Source organism: Bradysia coprophila, unplaced genomic scaffold (assembly GCF_014529535.1).
Source record: "Bradysia coprophila strain Holo2 unplaced genomic scaffold, BU_Bcop_v1 contig_70, whole genome shotgun sequence".
NCBI classification, from domain to species: domain Eukaryota; kingdom Metazoa; phylum Arthropoda; class Insecta; order Diptera; family Sciaridae; genus Bradysia; species Bradysia coprophila.
The window spans coordinates 3,640,912-3,658,515 of NW_023503941.1; the positions used below are offsets into that span (position 1 = coordinate 3,640,912).

Genomic DNA, 17,604 nt, shown 5'->3' on the forward strand with positions numbered 1-17,604 from the left:
ATGCGTTGGCGCGGGCTGGCGTCATGCTTTCTTTACTCTCACTTTAAAACTTGGCAAAAATGAAGCACAACACACCAAAAAAACAGCCATAAAAATCAAAATAAATAATCACACAAGAAATGAGTAAATCTCATCATCCTCCAGATCAGTACGTAGACAAAAAAAAAGACGAAGAAATAAATTTGTATGGCTCTGTGTGTACAGCTACACGACGAGATATATGTAGACGAAAAAAAAAAATCGACGAGGAAAAGACAATCGTCTTATTTATTAACGGTTTGGGTTAAATTGAACGCGGATTTATTGCGGCTTTGGATAAGATCTCATAAAAGTTTAAAAAATTTTTTTAAACAAAAGTAATTTCTGTTTGCTTGTTTGATGAGCTGGAGATCATTAAAGAAATTCGGGTCCATAAAATACGGATTAATTGAACAGGAACTGTTTCACTGTATTACGCATCGTGTTCAGTGTGTTAAGTGAAGACGACGAAGCTAGGTCAGCATAGTAACGGATAGAAACGCAGTAACTGATAGAAACAAATGATAACAAATGGGAACGCATGGTAACGGACAGAAACGCATATAAACGCATTGTAACGAATAGAAGTGGATGGTAACGAATTGTAAGGCATAGAAAAGTATCTTAACGAATGATAACGGATAGAAATGCATGGTAACGGATAGAAACGGATAGTATGAAAACACATACATTTTCGATTCTGTTGCGTGACTCATCAGAATCATTATTTTGTCAATTATCATGTTTTAGAGCATTGTTTAGTGTATCAGATAGAGAAACGAAGTCGACTTTTCACTGGAAGTTCTGACGAAGATTTTTTAACTTAAGTAGGGCTGGTATATTACTATTAGTCAAAAAAACCCTTAAAGGGTAAATGTGACGCAAGTCCTTTATCTTACTTACAAAATAACTGATATCGCTGAGGGTGACGCATTGTGCGTCGTACGCAAAAGTTTTATCAAAAAAAAATTGACTCAAAAAATTTGTGAAAGAAAATTTTACAAAAAGAAATTTGCGTCACAAGTGGCAGATGAGATATTGAGGAACGTATTGTTAGAAAAATGGTTGAAAAATGTACTGAATGAATTTAAACTGAAGAAAACCGAATCATCTGCCACTTGTGATGCAAATTTCTTTTTGTAAAATTTTCTTTCACAAATTTTTCGAGTAAATTTTTTTTTTTCATAAAACTTTTGCGTACGACGTCACCCTCAGCGATATCAGTTATTTTGTAAGTAAGATAAAGTACTTGCGTCACATTTGCCCTTTGAGGGTTTTTTGACTGATATCACCACTTTTGGAAGTATGTCATTTCGACAACATCAAAAAACCTGATGGAAATTAAAAAAATCTAGAGAAATCAGTCTGAATCTTAAAATCTAGAAACCATTCTTGGTACACCTCACTTATATCGTAAATAACCCAAATCCATCAAAATATCCGATGGAAGTTAGGAAGTGCCAGAGGAATCATCTGTCATCCCAAAATTTAGGAACCAACCTTGGAACATCTCACTCATGTCGAAAATAACCCAAATCCATGAAAAAATCCGATGGAAGTTAGGTAGTGCCAGAGGAATCATCTGTCATCCCAAAATTTAGGAACCAACCTTGGAACATCTCACTCATGTCGAAAATAACCCAAATCCATGAAAAAATCCGATGGAAGTTAGGAAGTGCCAGAGGAATCATCTGTCATCCCAAAATTTAGGAACCAACCTTGGAACATCTCACTCATGTCGAAAATAACCCAAATCCATGAAAAAATCCGATGGAAGTTAGGAAGTGCCAGAGGAATCATCTGTCATCCCAAAATTTAGGAACCAACCTTGGAACATCTCACTCATGTCGAAAATAATCCAAATCCATCAAAAAATCCGATGGAAGTTAGGTAGTGCCAGAGGAATCACCTGTCATCCCAAAATGTAGGAACCGACCTAGTGGAAGTTAATACTTAATAATCCCAACAATTCCCTACAAGAAATACATACAAATAGACTTTTATATGGCATTTGTATGGAGACTTTGGACAGCTCTAACTCCCAAGATATGGATTTTTTCCAACATTTGAAAATTCCATTCTTATTTTTGGGCCATTATTAGCCTGTATACCAAAATTTCAGGAAAATCTATAGAAACGTTTAGGAGTTGCTGGATCCACTTTTCCATAGGAATTAACTAACGTTATTTGCGTTATCTGAAAATTCGAGATTTTGCTTATTTTGCGAAAAAACGGATCCCTCTTGAATAACAACGACCAACTTCTGATTTTCAATAAGAACCAGCGTGGCGCACGTCAATCGGTGTACAGTGAGGAGCAGAGTTATGGTTTCTGTGTCTCAATTAGCTTTGTTTGAGAAATTTTCGTCTACGTCATCGCGCTAATTTTTCATTTTTCTTTAGTTGCTGCAGGGGCGCTGACCAATATTTTTTAATAGTGTGGCTCATTGAGCAAATTCTACTTTTTAATATTGGGGCCCGAGATGCAAATAGTGGGGCTTGAGCCTTGCTGTACCATAGAAGTCGACGCCACTGAGTTGCTGAACTATGTCGTATATTTTGTTCGATCCTTTTTGCGTGCCTAAGACATTTGTTTGTTGTTTCTTTCATGGGCTATGTTTTGAAATGGTTGTAGCTCAACGTACAATAGCTGGACGTGAGTCCATTATAACATGTATAAGATTTTTGATACCCTCAGCTTATGTGCTATATACTTACGTGATTTATGAATTTAGCCTGTAATACATAGAACAGCGACGACAGCGATAAATAAGCCTACTATCGTTGGTTGGTTAAGAAACTATGACTTCGCTAATCCTAGAGACGTATTTCTGATTCCGCACACAAAATACAACTAATTTTAAAGATTTGGCTGGGAAGTACTAGATTTAGGTGAAGGCAACGTATCGAAAATAAAAAATGTTGAAAAACTGACTTGCAAAATTTCCTTGCCGGAAGTAATGAGCGGCATGTGTCCAGGGAAGGCATACACTTCAGACTAACATTTAAACCTGATTCTACTAGGTAAGTAAGGTGAAAAATTCTAACGATAACTTTGCACTCAACCCATTCATACAGCTTGAACTGAAGTGGAGATTTATCTTTTGTTTAACGAATTGAGCTCATGCGCTCAGTTTAACATTGTTGATTTTATTAACATTTTTACCCAAACCAAGTGTAACGCGCATTCTCAATTTGCTATATAATCTACAAATGTTTCTGCAAATAAAACGATTCAATCTGTGACTTCTTTTGTTGCAAGTAACGTCTAATGTTTCGGACCAAATCTAGTACTTCTTTACTTTAACTATACATTTTGCTATATAAGAGCATAGTAGTGATAGCTCATACCTTATTTCTGTCGTCATTGTCGATAACAAATGTTTTCGTTTCTAAAGTGGCTATGAAGTTGTCGACAGTATCTGTATAGAGCCCAACATTCGCAAAAACAAACAAAAAATTGAAAATCGATCTATCTCACTCTTCTTTTCAACCCATAACTACCGGAAGTTAAGAGGTCGTATCCGATCATGACTGGTGATTAACCATGTTACCATTTCCGGGTTAGCTGGAAAACTAATTGACCTTTTCCCAAACCAAATTTCATACGTCGCGTCACTCACATTTCCTTGGGATTCATGTGATTTTACTGGCCGATATGATGTTTTTGAAAAGTTTTTCAAGAGTCATTCGGTGATGGATCGACACTCAAAAATAAAACTCAATTCGATGGACTAAGTCATCTTCTGCTGTACAACCAAAAAAAAAAAACAGAAATTGAACTCGATGGTAATTTCTTATGCGTAAAATTGTCTCACACTGCTGTAATAGGTAGAGTGATCGTTATGAATATAAATGAAAATCCGATCGTACATAACATAATCGCAGACTATACATGCAGAAAGGTAGTAAACAGAAAGGTGGGCAAACCGAATTCAAACCAAAATGTACCACTCTGTAGCTCTACGTACATATGCGCGTCGTTTGCGTGCATGTATTTGTGATGGATCTTTCTTCGAGCTGTCTTTTGCTTTCTGATTCGAATTGTACGTCAGACTTCTTTGAGCATTTACTCAAGAAGGTCGAATTTGATCGCTGGCAGATTTATCGTCTAGTTCCATTTTTGATGTTTTGATGATAGTCGTTGTTGTGTTGCTGCACTACCGTTTGTTTCTTTTGCCTTTCAAATTTTTAAATCTTTGAACCGTTGCATTTGCATTTGCAATATTAACTGAAGTGTGGAACAGTTTTGTGAACATTTTTTTTGTTGTTTCGCTGAAATTAAAAACTTTTTCCGCTAAGTTTAGAACAATTTCGTTCGCTGCAATTTGATTGTGAAAGTTTTAGCTTTGAGAAAATAGAAATTTGTGTGATAACATTTTGGAAATTGAAATCGATGAAAAAATAGATCGGTTTCGTTGGTAAAACGCAGTGTAAAACATTTGGATTAAAACAGCAAACTTACCGGACCTGTTGAACAGTCTAAAGGATAAATTTGATACACACAAATCATTAGCAGAAAGGTACGTACCAGTGAGAATTGATTTGTTTCCTAGCGATAGTTTTCTATCTAAGCTTTGTTAGTAAAAGTAAGGAAACCATTACTTGGGGCTGAGATGTGTCTGCTAGAAGTTATTTGTCAGTTAAAAACCCTTCCTTTTCAATAAATACCGCAAGTCTTACACTCACTTTTGAGATTTTATTATTTTGAAGGACTAGATTTGGCATTTACTTAGAACAACATGCACATTCACCCAAATCTATGTCTTCGATATGTAATTCAATTAATGGTGTAATCTAAGTGTGAAAGTCAGTCTATTTGTAATATTGCTCATGAAAGTACGTTTTGTCACAAAGCTCTATTATATTTTGTGTCTGGTTTCTGGTTTGTTAATTATTCCTTTAATTATGGAAAACCGAGACAATATTCTTAAGGGTCGATGATATTTTTAAAGAGCCATCTACGGTCATTTTGTTGACCAAATTCTTAGTAGACACAAAATACGAAAACAGTTGATAATCATTATGGGCTTTCAGAGGCTTTTGTTTCCACTGTTTCGCTAAGTTGATTTTTATGAGAAGCCAAATTCAATTTTTTAATTAGTAAAACCGACAAGTAACAATCCAAATGTGCGTGTTAGGCTCTGTGCTCGGTTCCATCGACTCCGTATGAAGCTATCCGATAATCTAGCAAGAATTATTTTGCTTAAGAGTGATATCGCCAAAACTTGAACCAATTTCAAAACAACGGCTCAGCGATTCGGGCAAGCTATAGCTCGTTTGAATCGTCATTCAATTCTGAGAAATAGGGATCTTTTACTTTTTCTGTTAGTTTCCCATTTTCGGAGTGAACACGTGAAAGTAATAGCATGTCAATGGGTCGTGAAAACAGTTTTTCGGTGATAGCTCGAGATAGAAATCTTTCTAAAATGTGAAATGTTGTAGGAATATAGGCCTCTAGCAGACCTTCAAAACGAGTATAATCATCGGTAAGGACAGCTACCCGTTCTGGACTTATGACCCAAAATATGGTGAATGTTTGGACAGTGCTGCTGGCTTGCAACAGAACTTTTCCGCGGAACTGACTATAGGGTGTTGTAGCTGGACTTACCCTCTTTCGTTCCTCGTATAATACACCCCAGAAAAATTGTGTTGCAAGCCACAAAGTTAGTCGAAGTAAAATGTCGCTCCAATAGACCCATATTTTTCAGTGTTTTCAACTTGTTTTTGGTGTTCAAACAGGCTGGAGCGATAGGAATGAAATAAACTAAATCAAAATTACATGTTCAGCTCGAAATTGTGCTGAACCGTGCGATCATTGTCCTTGAAAATGTTGCTTTCCTCCTACTTCGTAGTAGGTGGAAAACATCATTTATTTGACTTCATAAAAATATCAGGAACTCAATTGCTTTCACCGAATATGGGCTTTTTGTAAAGCAGAGATGCGCATCGTTCATTTACAGTCAATAAATGGTCACCCAAGATTTAATTTGTACTTCACAAGAGGTCACGACCGTTCCCAGCTATAGAAAATGTGTCAAAAATCCAATTCAAATAGAATATTCACCACATTGACATGTGAATGTGGTGAATCCGTATTTTTTGTGATTCCCTCAAAATTTGCATTACCTTCAATGCGAAAACCTTGGTCCACCTGTAGAGGAGTCACAACTTTTTTTCAGTACTCTATTCTCTGCGCTCTATTTTCTTGTGAAATAACTTCACTCTGGTAAAATATCAATGAAATGTCATAGCAGTGAAGTTGGTTCACAAGAAAATAGAGCGCTGACATTTGTAGTTTTATGACGAAATGTACCAGAGATGTATGAATTGTGCTAAAATCTATTACATTTGAGCTTGAGTTTTCAAATGTTTATATTGTTTATCTAGTCATTCTGATTTATATGTAGGAATGGCGATTTCAATTGAATGTATCAAATCTCTTCGATGATTGATGATGTATGCAACACCTTCATGGATCGAAAATTTTGCAGAAATTTCCTCAAAATGATCGCTGACCTTTCCAATTTAATTTTTGCTTTGTTTCCATCATCAAAACAGAACAACACCGCAAATCGTTTCATTTTGCATGCACAATTGCTTGCAATTCACATTTAAAACTGATTCTTGGTTCGGTTTCAAATCTACACACACAGCAAAATTGAATATTCCCATGAGACCATTCTTTCAGACATATCTCTCAGATGTCGTGCTTCGATTGCGAAAATGAAAGAAAATTTTGTTTGCTTTTTTTTTTCGTGTAGTAAATACTTTGTATTTATATGGATCGCTGTTCGAAAAGAGTGTAATTTTTACCACGAAATGGTGCATTAGAAGAACAATTTTAATAACCATGCTGTATATCTAGAGACATTATACGTGCTGAGTGAGAGACCGCAGTATGCCAGCGTTATGTAGATAATTGAATAGACGGACCTAGTTACTGAAACAATCTTCTTTTTTGAAAGACAACGAGAAGAAAAAAAAGAACTCAAATCTAGAGTAACCGATGGGGAATTGGAGTACTAAATTGATGAAAATCTCGATTTAATGTTGTACTGGATGGCTCTAACGAGATGTCTATACACAAGACGAGTTGTGTTCGTTCGTTAATGTTTGAATAAGCAATTTCGTTGGTTTTTTGTTTTTGAAAATAAATGAGTTGTGAAGGTATTACCATTTTTAATGTTATGAATTAACAAAAACCGAACGACTTCTTCTGGTTGTAATCGTGTGTCTGTGGTAAAATGTAAAATGCGACACACTTTCTACAAATAATATCATTAATTTCGACCACAATTTGTGTATTATCCACACACACACACCGAGCCATTATTTGTACATAAAATTAAACTCTTTTTTTTGTTTGGCGTGGACTGTATGTTGCAAGGTCGTTTCTACTCACAATAACAACAACCGATCGAGAAAACAAAAAACTTTTCTCATTTTTCGTCTTTTTGGAGTTTGTGTCGATAACGTGGTGTGTATATGCGGAACTAAAAAACATGACTGGAGGGAATTTACTTACTCATAATGTTAGACGATGGACGCTTTTTTTCCTCGACTCGTCGTTCATTGTTTAGCTTTTAGACACGATAACGTTTTGAAGAAGAAAAAAAAACGAAATTTTTTGATAGAAATTTGATGGTCTGCTGATTGTTAATTTTCGATCAAAAAAAAATTATTTTCTTTCGGATGTCGGATGAAATATGTTTTTTTTTATAGTAGATATCTCGTCATCTCGAGTTAATCCATCCGATATTTTACGAAAAAAAAATATTTAAAAAAGAAAATTGGCGCCAAGATTCTCCTGATGCAGTCTGTTCAATTGTTTTGCTCTATTTTCGAATTTTTCGAATTTACAACAGTCACCCCAGCGAGGTTTTTGTGTGTTTGTGTTCGAATTCGAACTCAAACACACTTTCTGAGGAGCAGGTACATAAAATATTTTCGTTAAGGCCAGGTTAAAGCGGTTTACTATCGCAATGTTTCAGAGAGATGCTAAGATAACGGCTGGGACGCCGTTTCGACGGATAGAGGGAATTTGTCAGCCTTTTTCATATAACGAATGAAATGTGAAAAATGGCTGACTTTTTCCAAAATTGGTCGGTTGTTTACAAAATAATTAATTTTTGACCACAATGATTCGAGAAGCAGAATATGGAAATACGTTTGCATCGGTGTCAAAATTAACGTAAAGGGTTTTATTTGCAGGGTACTTTCGTATTATCTGAGATATACGTGTTCAAAAATTGGTCTCCAAAATAGGTTTTTTCAATTCGGAAATTGTGTACGAATACTGAATCTGATTTATAAATAAATGGACTTACGTTCATTCTGATCCCACAAGGATCATGTTAGCAATTTATTTCATTAAAATTGGTGATTCTGGAAGTATTAAAAAAAATCTGTGGTTATGTCTTTTTCAATTTGACAGCTGGTCGCATACGGTTCAATTTTTTTCAGAAATGATGGACAAATTCCCTCTATCCGTCGAAACGGCGTCCCAGCCGTCATATTAGCATCTCTCTGCAATGTTTACATGAGATTTAAGGCGCTTTAGCCCGGCCTTAACCTAAAACTGTCAACGTTCACAATTGTACTAGAGAGATACTAATATGACGACTGGGTCGTTTCGACCGACAGCGGGTATACGTCGAATGACAGTTGGGTTTTTGAGAGAGAATTCAATACATTTTCTCTTAACCAATTTCAAAATCATTCGACATATTCGCACATATTCCCTGTTTCCGTCGAAACGACCCAGTCGTCATATTAGCATTTTATTAGCATTTTCGATCCACTGTAGATGGTGGTAATTTCCTATAAAAAAGCAAAGATTACGAGTTGTCATCTCATTTTCCTCTCTCATTTTTCCAAGGTTTTTTATATGAGGAGATTATGTCGATCTGTTGAGTTAATTTAAATTTGTAGCGCTTTTCTTCACGACATATTTTGGTCGTGAAGAAAGTGAGAAGTGTCATGAAAGACGTTCCAAACAGCAAAGCAATGTTCAATGTTGTGGAAACCAAGATTTTTACTCTTTGCTAAATGTGTTGTCAGCTTACACCTAAAGTGCCAATATCATATGGCTAGACTTTTTGAAAGAACTGTCAAAAATTGTCACCAGTCAACAGCACCGTACATTGATGTACGCACTCCAAATTTAACCTTTAAAATTATGTTTTTGTCGTCAGAACCACTTGATGCTCTGTAAATTTGTAGCGTTCCATTCAACTACTATTAGTACAGCGCCGGATTCTGTCAACATACGTTGACCCATCAAAACGACCAGCTGAAGCAAAAGCACAAAAGAGTAACCTTTCCGTTGAATCTCATTGCAGCGATATATCGTTCAATTTAAGTGACTTCATCATCAGCACATCAATTTTCATTATTTCCATTACAACGACACACTGACCATGGTCCACTTAGAGGTCTTACAGCATTACCCGTTAAGTCTATGTCCGTAAATTGAAGGCAATTTGTTTTGTCGTCGTAACTGATAATTAAGTTATCCGAGAAAACCAATCGCGAGTACTTCCCTTTACGATTAAAGTTACTCAATTCCGTCGAATAACTATAATAATCATGATAAGCAGCCTGTAATCACCCAGCTAGATATAATACTTAGTTTGAATATAATTTTTTGTCTTTTCTTTTTTATTAAAAACAAAATTTTTACAAAATCACATCCGTCACCAGATAGAGACGATACACCACAAAATGTAATTACGCATACTCTGCAAACCCATAAATCATTTGTTTTTTCGTCGTTGTAATTTTGCAAAGATGTTTTAAATACACGAGAAATAATATTGGAAATGAAAATAACGAAATTTTTAATTCGATTTTTATAGTGAATGGGTTTCGATAAGTATTTACTTTAAATATGGCCACACGGCGGAATATGCATAAAATATACAAACATCCGTAATGTCATCATATCCAATAATTTTGAAAGGTAATAATCATACGCACAGATTTTACGAAATTTTATTGGTCTTGGGTGCATCGGATGCGATAGGAAATTAACAACAACGAAAACAGAAAAAAAATCGGGTTTTTTTAGGTAATCTCATAACTGATCCAATGGCTTAGTTTCATCATTAATCATTTGGCTGACTTTCATATTTGAATGAGTCAATTGTGGTTTTTCTGAAGTTGAACTTGATAATCAGTAACTGATTGTTCATCGATTATGAAACGATTAATGATCTAACAACCACTGTGGTGGATGGCATTCGTTGAAACTGATCGCATAAAAAGAAGAGCTGATCGCAAGAAAAAGAGGAATTGATCCAAGGGAAAAGAGAATTTGATCGCAGTAGAAGGAAAATCTGTTCTAAGAGTTTCAGGAATTGCTGTCAAGTTTTCAATTTTAATCATTTTGTACAACGAAAATGTATTCTGCAATCTTTTCAGGAATTATCAGTTGAAATACGTCCCAAAAAAAAACTGCTAATGGATTTAGTGGATTTAGTTTTTTCAGTGCTGTCATCAAAACTAAATCTTAAATAACTCCAGACATACACGCTCTGCAAAATTACGTCTATGTTCTGCCATCATTGAGGGTTTGGTTATATAATTCTGACTTCACAGAGCGTGTATCTCTCGAGGTATTTAAGATTTAGTTTCGATGACAGCACTGAAAAAGCGTCGCGTAATTTATGAACGAATAGTTGTTTAGGATGCTTTACCATCTCATCATCTTTCATGAATCTGTTACATCTTTTGATCCAAACATTTTGACCTCACAATATCTTTTACTTCATTAATTCTAACAAAACATTTTCGTAACTCCAAATTGTTGGATTATGTGGATTGGCTGCAGGATGTTACGAATGTATGAAAAGTCACTCTCCAATAAACAGCCGAAAGGTAAAGTCTCGTTTCATTGGAAGTCCGGATAAAGGACTTATCCGTAACATCCTGCAGCCAATCCACATAATCCAACAGGTTATGGGCCCAGGCTATGCTATTGCTGCTAATTCATTCGGACAAAATATCAAACGCTCGTGGTGGCGCAGGAGAAAGAAATTCGTGACGATATTTTCGAACGTCAAGCCGAAAGTCGGTAGACAACGAAGCGGTTTCAACGGTCAAGTGGTATGAGTGTTCAAGCCGAAGAACGATGGACAGCAGTCGATCGGAACAGGGTGGTTTGTGGCTCACAAGGTCGGTTGGGTCAGTGATATCGCAACGGAGAATTCATTGGTGGGCCCATAACCTGTTGGATTATGTGGATTGGCTGCAGGATGTTACGGATAAGTCCTTTATCCGGACTTCCAATGAAACGAGACTTTACCTTTCGGCTGTTTATTGGAGAGTGATTTTCATACATTTTCTTATAACTAAGGCCACTAAGTCCTTACGAATCATTAGGACTACTTGACCAAACCACTCAATATAATTATATCAAATGCATAATCTAACACAAATATTCGCAATTAGACAGCTTAGTGTGTAAAATCTCAAGTTACGAATTCTGAAAGTTAAGAACGTATTAGAATTGAGGCCCAGGATTCTGGAGCAGTATTTAGTTGCTACCTTTTTATCACAACCTCTTTTTAAGACTGAAGAATGTTTTCTTTTCTTGTAGCAGTGATCGTTATTCATGATTCAGCAGACAGTCTTCCTGCGTACAATTTTTCTTCTATAACGATTACAGCATCGACATATCCATTAGATGACCAAACAAATATGGCATGCATGTTAAAGACAAAATTGAAAAATTCAAAAAAGAATCTGTCGAACATTAGCTAATTAACACATTCATCAAATCTTGATTGTTTTTTGCTTGAAAAAAAGTGATTGAACTGATGACTTTCATCAAAGTAAAAAAACTCACTTTTTATTGATGATCATTATTCGTGCGTGCCGTGCGCATATACACCCATAGACTATCCTTTGATTACTATCTTCGCTAAACAAATTAAACAAACATTATTTGCCATGAAAGGCGCGAAGACAGATACAGATGTGTGAGTCGACTTTGTATTTTCAACTGACTATCCGTTGATTTTATGGCCAGTCGTCAACAGACATCCGATTATAACTTATTAGCTACCTTAATCTTACTGAAATCAAGCTTAGTGCCCAGATTAGACTGAGCAAAGCCGTCTATCATGACAAGCCGACTAAACAATATTTGTGATTATCATCTTTCAATTAAGTTGAATTTTTGAAGCTTGTGATGGCCAAGGCTGTATACTTTGGGGAGGTCACGCAGATGCAGATACGCGGGTTCCACACCACGTTTCATACAAAAAATTCACCACTCCATACAAATGCAATTTTGGTGAATTTGTTTGTATGGAAAAGGTGTGTACCGTACCCGCATATCTAATAAAATGGCGATCTGCGTAACCTCCAATCCAACAACATTAAGACTACAGCCACCTAAAATTAGCTAGAAATTTTAGATATCTTCAAAAAAAAAAGATCAAATAAAAGTCGAACAAGCTAGAAATTTTTGTTGTTTCTTATTATTATCTTCGTCCCACACGTTCTACAACTACGCATCGCATTGACATTCATACTAACTGTTTCTACGAGCACACAAGATGCAAGACAATTGGTGCATGTACTAACACACCATACAAGTGTACAATTTATTGATGGAAGTGTGGAACTGTTGGAACTTAAAAGAAACCATTGAATATACGAAAATTTCTTGCTAACCAAATTGAGTTGAGTGTAATTATCTTGACTGAAAACTAGGGTCTCACTGATACAAATCACTCGAAAATGTTTGAAAATGCATGAATGTATCACCAAAAACGTTAACTTCGTTAAATGCATGAATGAGTGTGAACCAGAGCGAAGCGAGGGCTGTAATAACAGGAAAAAATCAGTCAGCCATGCACTAAAAGAATGGGCCTAGTATTATGGTATAGGATAGAAACTGCGAGATTGACTCCGTATTTATTGCGCTTCTTCCACCAAATTAAACACCGCACTTAGAGCTCGTACAAAAATTGTATTTCATTCACTCACATTAACTTTTGTCGCTCAGTTAATACTGTCAAAGTTAACTGTGAGGTTAGATTCTCCACGGCCGATTTTGTCCGAGAAAGAATTAACTTGTCAGTGAAACTTGACATTTCTGATGTATAAAAGTTTTCAAATTTCCCGTCGGAGTAAGGTTGGCTAGCCCAAAGTATATAAATACTGAAGGTAATGCAGACCCTCAACGGATCAGAGAAATTACGGATCCAAACTTTCAGGTGAATTCATTTTCGTAAAGTTGTCTAACTTAGACTTGTGCAACATGACGGCCCTAAATACTTCCAATTCACCACTTAATACAATTTGACGCAAACGAATGTTATATGTGTGCAACATAACGGCGTTAAATCGTTCCAGATTCACCTCTAGATGCAACTTGAAAGTTTGGATCCGTGTGTACCTGCGGATTTGCATTACCTTCAGTGTTTATATACTTTGGGCTAGCCAGACCATTTCAATAAATTTTTTAAACGAAATATTGCAATTGACTTCAAATGGTCACAGTCAAGCTCGAAAGACCTGACGACTCGTCGCCGAAGGATACTGATCAACGCACAACTCTTAGCGCACACCTCCTCTCAGCTCAATAATAAATCTCAAATTTTTTTACTTACCTCGAGTGAGTGTAATGCTGTAAAAACTGTTCACGAAAAAAATAACCTTCACTTTCCGTTGTTGGCTTAGCTGCATTTAAATCGAAATGACGTCATTCTTTGATTCACTTAACATGAACTTCGGAATCGATTTGTTATTTAATTTTTATTTATGATGAAAAATGTAAAAATGTTTTTTTTTTCGTTAACACACACGAGAGAGGTGGTACATAAGATATGCTATGCATGGAAACATCATACATGTTGTTGCCTGGTATAGTTATACGTACAACATCGGTAAAAGTGAATTGCATCGAATTATGTGGTGGGCATTTCCATTTCGTATGCTTTAAAATTCGTTGGTATTAAACGGCTATGATGCTTGGGTATCTTTGTGTTTCTGATATGACTTTGTGTGCGGAGAGACGATCGTTTTCTTATTTTTGTTTATTATAACAGCAAAACTTTCTCATTTTTGGATCATAAATTTTGTCATTTGGATGTGATTTGATTGGTAGCATTCAGCATTCGCAATAATTGAATTTAGATTTTATAATAATGAATTGGCTGGTATAGAATGTATAGAAAGCTCATTAACCGGGCAACAGATCTAACAAGTTGAGTTGAAGTTGAGTTCTATTGAAAGCGCGAGTGCCACAACACCGCGAAGAGAATATGCACTGAATACGAATATGATATGAATTTACCCGAACGCGCAGGACCACGAGTCTTTTCTGTGGATTGTCATCAGTTGACTGTTTAAGCGAGATGAGCAAAGCGACGTAATAGGAGTTTAGCTCTAATGTGATTTAATCTACTATCTAACTGTCAACCACGTGTCAAGTGACATCTTTTAACTAAAAAAACTGTAGTTATGAAGATATGAACGAGATCATTATTTTACTGGTTTTGGCGAGGGTTTTGGTGGCTATGGTTTTATTTTAGGAGATCATTTTAGAGCGAGTACAAAAATTCTATTTCATTCACTGTCGTTTAACTTTTGTCGCTTAATTCTGTCAAAATTAACGGTAATAACGCCCCCTGGACATTTTGAAAATCGCCAATCGCGGATCACAAAAATGCGGAACCAATGTTTCCCAATGTTTCGGGTAAATTCAAGTGCAGCATCACATCTCGGGGATAGTGCTACGGATTTCGATAGAATTGATGAAATGTGGTGAATATGGTACCTGTGCTGCACTCAATTCGAAACTTGCTTTCCGCGATTCGCATTACATTCAGTCAGGGTCTCAATTCTCGTAGCAATCGTAACAGTAAGAGTTCGTAACGTGACAGTTGCGTGTATAAAGTCCTATAAGAACTGTCGAGTTACGAATTCTTAAGGCTACGAGCTTATAAAAATTGAGGCCCAGCCGGGGTGCCGATTCTCGAAACATTCGTAACTTGACAGTTCTTATGGGATTTTGTACATGCAACTGTCAAGTTGCGAATATTGTTAGTTACATACGAAACTACGAGAATCGTCGCGCAGGGCCTGTTATTGAGAAATAAGGCCATATATCACAGGATAGTTAAAAATCGAGAATACCCAAGAAAGTACGCATAGTCACTCAGCCATTCTGTCCGCTATATAAATATAAAGAAACTGTTCTGTTATGAAAAACGGCTTAGAATGACCTACAGTTTTGTCAAATAAAGGGAATTCATACTGACTGTGTATTGTCGTCATGTTCAATGAAAAAAATCGTCAATCGATGATAAAATTTCCAAATAATCGATACAATATCAATCGAATCGAATGTGTTATCGATAATCGATCAATGTCAGTTGATAATCGAAATATCAGTCAATCTTTTCTATTGAATTATCAGTCGATATTTATGGGGAATACAGCCAAGGGTTGGTCCGATCATCAGTATTCAGATCGGAACGCTGTTTTCTGAGAGATATTTTGGATGAAATCCAACATTTCGCAGAGTATACTAACCATTTATTCGATCTGTATGCTCTTAACTGTGTCTCTGGCACGTAAAGGTGTTCCTAGCAAGGCTGTATACTTTGGGGAGGTCATGCAGATCGCCATTTTATTAGATACGCGGGAATACACCTTTTCCATACAAACAAATTCACCAAAATTGAATTTGTATGGCGTGGTGAACTTTTTGTATGAAACGTGGTGTGTAACCCGCGTATTTGCATCTACGTGACCTCCCCAAAGTATACAGCCTTGGTTCCTAGAAAGCTGTTTGCCTTAGACTGATGAGTTGCTAATAGGACCCAGCTTACGACGAAACAGTGTCTTTATTCAAACGTATGTTTAAACGTTGTCTCTTCACGAGAAAATTGGGATAGGCTCAGCGATGAGTACTCGTTTGATGGTGTATTTTAACATCTGTTGGTGTTTTTTCAATGATTTTTTGATTTTTTGTATCATGTTTGAGTTTGAGTTATGGGTTTCCTTTACTATATCCATGGTAATGTGTGATCTCTTACGAACGCAATCTCAAGTCTTAAGTATTGTGGTGATCACAGTTTGCCATTGAATTGTCAAGCATCAAGTAGCCTGTGATCCAGCCTATATATACCATGTACAATGCGTCAATAAATCATAATATTCCCGGCCTTGGCCGAAGACACATCTACTGAGTTTCATTAGTAGATCTGTATTAGTTGACTGTAGACTTTCTATATGGTTGAGATTAGTTCCCATATAATTGGTGACCCTGACACAAGTTCACGTTAAAATACCTCTGAACAAAGTCTTATAATTTCAGCTAGAAATAGCAATGAAATCAAAAATAATTTTGAATATCACGAAGTTATACCATCTATACTTCGGTCGACAACATTCTAAAATTGTGTTTTTCAATTATGAAAACCAATTCAAAATTTAGCAACAAATTGTACTTTTAAGCATAAAGACTAGGTTAATCAATTAACTAGTTAAGCTCAAAGAGTAAATTTAGATTTACGACTTAGTTTTAGCACAAATATTTTGGCTAAAATGTTGTCGACAAACTATCGTAACTCTAACATCTAGTTACGAGAACTACAGTCAACCAAAAATAATCTTTTTGGCCTAGAAATATGGTTAAACAACCAATTTCATAAAAATTACAAATCAACGTTTAGTGAAACTAAATAGTTTGATCAGAGGAAACCATTTCCTGAGAATTATTCACGAAAAACGATACATCGAAACTTATCAACGACACTTTCCACCAACCTCGATTACGCGGTTGGGATGTCCACCTCAAAATGGGTGCGTTGCATCACTGTGAAAAAGATAAGGTCTTTTCGTTTCTCGTACAAAACTCTAAAAAAAAAAAAGTTTCAAAGAATAATTCAACACTTCAAAATTAAAAACAATTTTTCGGAAAAAAACATCCAAAAAATTCTTCTGACAAACACCAAAGAATCAAGTATTCCCTCATTACAATTATAGAACGATTTGCAACAATCGCTAATTCTAAATTAGTCCAATCACCCGGCTCAGCGTTTCGAAAATTAAGCTCTACGCCTATCCGTCTTGAGAATAATTTTTCGTGATTAACTCATAAACGACGGAACCGTTTAAGCAAAACCGAAGCGTGTCGAGGATTGAAACTTTTTGTTTCTTAAAGTTGTAATCGAAAATACTTGATACATGAAAATTGATCCAATGAGTTATCCATTGTGCGATAACACATCCTTTTTCCATGTAAACTAGTTTCACAAGTTCTTACCATCATAGAACGTAAAGAATAAAAAGTCATCGTGTATAAATTCAACACCCTTGAATTGACACACAACAAATTCAAGTTCACGAATGACATAAATTACAAAATCTGATATTAAACCACTAAACCGGCGCCAATAGGTTAAAACTCATTGACCGTAGAATCGTACAAACGTACATACAACCGTTCAATGAGTCACATATATAATATCAGTCGAAATGTACATGACAATTATACTGCCTAAAGTCTGCTACCACAGACAGCTATAACCATCTAATATAAGTACATTTCGTGCAGTGCGTA

The 17,604-nt window shown here is 35.9% G+C and overlaps 1 protein-coding gene across 4 annotated transcripts in view; it reads left to right on the plus strand.

Annotated features, from left to right (window-relative positions):
- Positions 1-4,067: 4,067 nt before the first annotated feature.
- LOC119083777 overlaps positions 4,068-17,604 on the plus strand; it is a 32,894-nt gene continuing 19,357 nt past the window's right edge. For all 4 annotated transcript variants that reach the window (XM_037193574.1, XM_037193575.1, XM_037193576.1 and 1 more), the window contains exon 1: positions 4,068-4,540. The gene's annotated coding sequence lies outside the window, so the exon portion shown is untranslated. The remainder of the gene's footprint in view (positions 4,541-17,604) is intronic.